The following is a 7,182-nucleotide window of genomic DNA, read 5'->3' on the forward strand; positions in this document are numbered from 1 at the left end:
CCACCTAGGGATCCCCATAAATAAATCTTAAAAAAAAATTCACTTTAAAGTATTCTCAAATTCACACTCTCATTTTATCAATAACTGAGGTGGGAAAAACTCTGATCACTTTTTACAAATGAGGACCTGTAATTGTCATAAAATGTTAGCCCCAACAGGATGTTTAGGGATGTTGTAGTTTGACTCCTCTTGTTTTAAATAAGAAAGCTGAGACCTGGAGAGAGAGATCAATCAAATTGCTCAAGACCACATAGCAAATTGTGGAATTTGGTTTATCTGTCAACTAGTTTCAGAACTTCTACTGTATGCTGGCATTCTGCTGGTACTGAGCTTACTCTTGGTGTGGAAGATGAGTCAATCAAGTACAGACTATGATGATGTGCTACTGTGAATTCTGAGATGAAGATGGGGGCAGGGTGCAATGAGAGCATGTAGGAGGCTAGATGGAGATGACTGACAGAGAAGTGATACAGGAAGGCTTCCCAGAGGAGAAGGTATCTGATGTGGATTTTCACACTTGAGTGTGTTAATTAGAAAGAGGGCAAAGGCCATGCCTGGCAATAAATAAATAAATAAATAGGGATCCCTGGGTGGCGCAGCGGTGTGGCGCCTGCCTTTGGCCCAGGGCACGATCCTGGAGATCCGGGATCGAATCCCACGTCGGGCTCCCGGTGCATGGAGCCTGCTTCTCCCTCTGCCTCTGTCTCTGCCTCTTTCTCTCTCTGTGACTATCATAAATAAATAAATTTAAAAAAAATAAATAAAGCACATGCAAAGGTGTGAAGGCTTGACAAGGCATAGTGTGTCTTGGGAACTGTGAATAGTTCAGGATGTTAGGAGCCCTGGATTATTGTAGTGGATGGAGAGAGGCAGGCTGGGGCTAGATCATGCTTTCCTGGACCTTGGGTGCCCAGCTAAAGACTCTGGATTTTAACCAGGAGGTCATGGGGGGAGCAGCTGAAGGATTTTAAGAAGGTATTACAGGAATGTCCCTGGAGGGGAGATAAAATGACTCTTCCACTGAGCTGGACAGAAAAGGAGTAAAAATTAGAAATTGATATGAAACTAAAAATCACGGAAGGATGACCCAGGTTTCCAACACTTTTTCCTCCACCGTATACTGCGTAGGTTCTTAGCACTATCTAAATGTTTTAAAATCTTTGTCCTGAAAAAAAGTTTTATATGGGATTACATCCTAGTTCAGATGAATCTAGGCTAATATTTCTCCATAGATTTGTGGATAATGGGGAAGTTATACCTGGAATTTTACCTTGCTACATGAAACAGTCAAGACAAATCTAATTCTTCTCCAAGTTAGAAGAAAAGAACTGGGAGTATTCAGTCCAGGAAAGTCAAGTCCCAGGGAGAGCAGGGAACCAGGACAACTGGGTGGAGCTGCAGCACTGCCACAAGTTCCTTCGGTGAGTTTGATGAGTGGCACTAAGCACAAACACTTGCCTGGTGGACACCCTACTCCAGGGGCTCTTCTGAACACTGCATAAATTAACTCCTTTAAACTCTTGTGGTAACCTCCTCATATAAAGGCCTTAGTACAACCCTCCTCTGAAAACAATTTAGTCTATTTGGGCTACTATAACAAAAAAACCAAAACAAAACAAAAAAAACATAGACTGGCTTCAACAACAGACACCTATTTTTCACTGATCTGGAGGCTAGAAGTACAATATCAAGGCATCAGCAGAAGAGAGGTAGTGAGAGCCCTCTTCCTGGCTCAGAGCTGGCCATCTGTGCACTGTGTTCCCTTAGTGGGATTCGTCTAGGTCTCTTCTGAGGCACTAATCCCATCATGTGGGCTCCACCCTCATGACCTAAGCACCTCCCCTAAGGCCCCACCTCCTAATACCATCACTTTGAGAGTTAGGTTTCAACTATGAATTTGGACACAAACATCCAGCCTGTAGCACCTGCCCAGGTTTTTGTGTCTGGAAAAGTCCAGGTGTCGGATTAGTGCCATCCAGGTCTGTGATTCTGAATGGAAGGTTGAACTCAGGTGGCAGCTCTTGTCTCCCCAGATTTCCTGGAGCTTCTCTGCATGCTTCTATTAAGGAGCCCAGAACCGAACCTACCTCGTTCAGAATAGGTCACAACAGGGGCCATTCTAAGAGGAGAACCCGTCCCGGACATGAACAGAGAAGAGCTGCTATTTCCAGGATGTGGCCTCCTGCCAGCCCCTTTACTTCATCTGGTAATGTCCCCAGTGGAAAAATCGTGATCCTGACTTTACAGACAAGGCAACTTGGGCTTGCAGTGATTCAGTAATGTGTCTAAATGTACAAAACCCGTTAGGGTGGGAGCAGACATGGGAACCCACGTTCCCCTAACTGCAGGGATCATTCATGGCCTTGTGTATTTAATTATAGTTCAAGGAGGAGGCGGTGAGGAGACTCCTAAGCCCAGGGAGTTAATGTTGGTGTGGGCATTTGGGTTAATAAATAAAACTGTTTGAAGGCTTTTGATGAGCTTCTGCAAGAAAATTGTTATCTTTTCCTAACTCAGAAAGATTCCGGAGATAGACACCACTTCAGGGGGTTTGCCCTCCACCTACCTTTGCAGAGGTGAAGATCCTATGAAGAGAGATCAAGATGAGGCTCTTCTGTGAGCAGGGGAAAGACAGGGCTGCCAGGTGGCTGCTGACTGAAGCCTCAGGGGTCCTGTGGTAACCCCACCCCTGACCCCTTCCTCCTTTTACCTTGGAGTCTTCCCATTTTTTCACTGAAGCCAGATTTCCATCTGTGGGTTGGTGCAAAGAGAGAAAAAGATGTGATAACAAGTGGGTCACACACACCATTCAGCATGCCTGAATCACTCAAAGGAAGTAAATATGATTTTTTTTAAGAACTCCATTAGATCTGTAGTTGGAAACTACCACTTAGCTATTCTATTCCCTTAAATAACATAGTTTTTGCACGAACAAGTCACACAAACTGCAGGCCTCACAGTTACCTAAACTATGAAGTGAAGAGGAGTGAATAACATAAAACCTAAGGTTTTCTTTATTTAAATAACAGCCTACAAGTTCTAAATTGTGTGAATATTTGTTTGTTTGTTTATTTACGGCAAGAATGTAGAAGCTTCTTGATCATGAAGACCATAAGCTCCTCAAGGGCAGGGACCACCTCTTTAATTTCTTTTGATTCCCCCTAATGCCTGGTGCTTAGCACCAAGCAGGTGTTCAGTAAGCCTTGTTGGCTGTCAAGCCAAGTGCTAAGATGCAGAAGCTTTATTTATCTGCATGAATCTGTGTTGGGGGCCAATCCTGCCAAAATAGGCCAATGAATTAAAGATTCTATAATTAGACATACAGTGTTATACCAGGCACTCTGTGTCCCTGCTTGTCAGTGTGTCCCCATGATGACGTAGTGACAGTTGCCAGCTCCTTGGGGGCTGTGTTCAGCCGATGGGAATGTTAATTTCACTTTATTTTTATTCTTGACGGAGGAAAAAGAAAGGCTGTCATTTTAGAACTCAAGAAAGGGACTTCCCCCTCCAAAAAACTGCAAGTAATGGGTCAGGGAAGGGGGTATAAATCATGACACTGAAAAACAGTCTAATTTGTTTAATTTGTAAAGTTAAATGTAGAGTGAATATCCTCGAGGGAAACACATATACGGTTTAATCCCATTTACTGAGAATTTACTGTGTCAGGAATTTCACTTTGTTTTCACACAACCCTCATAGCCACGCTAGTATATTATTTGCCCACTTTACAGATGAGAAAAGAGATACTGAGAGAGAGAAGAGCTTGCTCAAGCTCACATACAAGGTAACTGGTGAGTGGGATCATCTCTCCAATCCCCTGAATGTTGTGCTTAATCTTGTCCTCTCTCCCACCACTCTTATCTTTCCTCCCTCTCCCCTCCCCTGTTTTACAGGGAGGGAGGGAGGGCAGGAGAAGCCATTGGGGTGCTTTTGCAGTTGCCCTTCTTCTGCTGTCTCCCTGTCTACAGTTTATGCTGAACAGATCAATCAGCAGTTCTCTGAAAAACATGTTATGATTGTTCTCTTTGTAGGCATTTCTCTGTAGGATTCTAGGAACTGTACATATTGCAGAATTTTTTCAAGTGCTGTCCTCTTCTATCCCTATTATTTTAGTCAAAAGAAGAGAAAGAGCTAGGGTTGGGAATCACAGCATTTACAAAGACATATCAATTGAGAGTTACTGCTTTACTTAATCCTCATAACAAACCCTCAGAGGCAAGTAGGCCAGTATGACTAATCCCCAGTTCACACCTGGGGAAGGGGAACCCCATGTTTTAAAGGACATGCTCAAGATCATTCCGATGGTAAAGAAAACATTGCATTCAAATCCAGAGCATTGACTCTAAGTTTGGGATTCTTGAAAATATAGTGGAGTGTGATTTCAATGCTCAGTTCCCAGAGCTTTTTATGGGGTTTGGGGCCAATGGCAACCTGACTTCATCCCACTTCCTCACTAGTCTCGCCTCTAAGCTTAGCTGTCATTCTTGACCCAAGCAGCTGCTGGGCTGGCAGGCGGCTCAGAGCAATTAGGGTTGTAGGTTCCATGAGAATTCCAACAGCTGGGAGAGGTCCCAAAAGCAGACAAGGAAAAATAACACATACAAGGGCACACCTCAGCCAAATAGGTAAAGGTCAATCAGAACAATGAGAATAAAGTAGAGCAGCTAGGAAGATACTTGCCAACTTTAAGAAAATGGGATCACCTAAAAACTATAGAACACTTCTGAAAGAAATTGAGGAAGACACAAAGAGATGGAAAAATATTCCATGCTCATGGATTGGCAGAATTAATATTGTGAAAATGTCAATGCTACCCAGGGCAATTTACACGTATAATGCAATCCCTATCAAAATACCATGGACTTTCTTCAGAGACTTAGAACAAATTATTTTAAGATTTGTGTGGAATCAGAAAAGACCCCAAACAGCCAGGGGAATTTTAAAAAAGAAAACCATATCTGGGGGCATCACAATGCCAGATTTCAGGTTGTACTACAAAGTTGTGTTCATCAAGACAGTGTGGTACTGGCACAAAAACAGACATATAGATCAATGGAACAGAACAGAGAACCCAGAAGTGGACCCTGAACTTTATGCTCAACTAATATACGATAAAGGAGGAAAGACGATCCACTGGAAGAAAGACAGTCTCTTCAATAAATGGTGCTGGGAAAATTGGACATCCACATGCAGAAGAATGAAACTGGACCACTCTCTTGCACCATACACAAAGATAAACTCAAAATAGATGAAAGCTCTAAATGTGAGACAAGATTCCATCAAAATCCCAGAGGAGAACTCAGGCAACACCCTTTTTGAACTTGGCCACAGTAACCGGAGAAGGACAAACAGTGTATGTTCTCATTCATTTGGGGAATATGAATAATAGCGAAAGGGAATATAAGGGAAGGGAGAAGAAATGTGTGAGAAATATCAGAAAGGGAGACAGAACATAAAGACTCCTAACTCTGGGAAATGAACTAGGGGTGGTGGAGGGGGAGGAGGGCGGGGGGTGGGGGTGAATGGGTGACGGGCACTGAGGGGTACACTTGACGGGATGAGCACTGGGTGTTATTCTGTATGTTGGTAAATTGAACACCAATAAAAATTAATTTATAAAAAAAAAAAAGAAAATGGGATCATTTAGGGGCGCCTGGGTGGCTCAGTTGGTTACACATTTGCCTTCAGCTCAGGTCTTGATCCCAGGGTCCTGGGATTGAGCCCCACATTGGGCTCTCTGCTTGGTGGGGAGCCTGTTTCTCTCTCTCCCTCTGCCCCCCAACCCCATGCTCTCTCTCTCTCCTCAAATAAATAAACTCTTGAAAAAACAAAACAAAATAAGATATAAACTTAAAAAAAAGGAAAATGGAACCACTTAAAGGGAATTCAAATATACTTCAAAAAAGACACTAAAAGCTGTGATTTGTGAACTAAAATGCTAAGTGGATAGTTTAAAAGAGAGGATGGGCACTGTAATAGAGAGCTTAATTGAATCCGGTCATGAAGCAATTCAAATGAATGATATGGAAGGCCAAGTGGAAGAAAAAAAAAAACAAAAACTTAAGGCAAAAAATAAAAGGCAACCAACCAAAACAAAGAAACAAAAACACAAAGGGAAGAAAATGGTGAGGGAAGAGATTTGGAGAACAGGTCCTAGATGGTTGACATGTGACTAAGAGGAGTTTAAGAAGGAGAAAAATAGAAGAGATGGAGAAGCATCAGTGAAAGAGACTAGGAGATAGTTCTGCTGAGTTGAAGCTCCTAGGGAAATGGGGTGATGGGCAGCACCTCTGGCCCATGGGATTCAGATTCTGATCAATAATGACTGAGAGGTTATTAATTTGACATATTAATTTGACATGTTTGTCTTTAACATTGTGTATGTATGTAATAAGTTTATAGATAAGATATGAAGAAACACATGGGGAAAATACATATATGCATATGTGTATATATAATTTATATATAAATAATAATAATATAAATAATAATTTGTGTTACTATATAAACAAATATATGTATTTATTGGTTCACCTGTGTCTGTCTCTTCCTATGAATGTCTCTTCCTACTTTAAAGGGTAAGTTTGAAGGCAAACATCCATAGGCTCGTGTTCTGTGGTGGCTTGCATCTCTGAACCTAGAAAGGTGTTTTAACAGTGGTGACAATTTACTTTTACTTTTGCCTTTCTCTTCCACTTTCTCTTGGTACTCTGGCCAAAACTCTATGAGGCCCTTAATAAGTATTTGTTGAATATTGGCCACTTAGGGAGGGAAAGAAACCAGGACAAAGAGTCTTGGCCTGGTTGGGGGTTGGTGTGGAGGAGTGGCTCACCTTTTATTCCTTGAAATCACAGCTGCCTCCAGGCAAAGTAGTTGAAGAAAGCCTGGGTCCCCACCCGTCCGGTAAGGCCTTAAGGCTTTAAAGCAGCTTGCTCCAAGTGGCTCTCAGCTATCTGGTCAACAAAGTCCCTCAATCCAAAATGGATACTGATCACTGCTCTCAGGTGTAAACCTTTGCAAAACTCATTCCTTTGGCTCAAATCTAAGAAACAAAACCAAACCCTAAAGGATCAACTTTTAAAGAGGTGAATTTCTAGGTATGATCAGGCCACGAAAAAGAGTATTGGGGGTCAGAAGAGCCTTTTCTGAGCTCTTCCTATGACAGGGAGCCCCCTCCACCGC

Source organism: Nyctereutes procyonoides, unplaced genomic scaffold (genome assembly GCF_905146905.1).
Source record: "Nyctereutes procyonoides isolate TBG_1078 unplaced genomic scaffold, NYPRO_anot_genome, whole genome shotgun sequence".
NCBI classification, from domain to species: domain Eukaryota; kingdom Metazoa; phylum Chordata; class Mammalia; order Carnivora; family Canidae; genus Nyctereutes; species Nyctereutes procyonoides.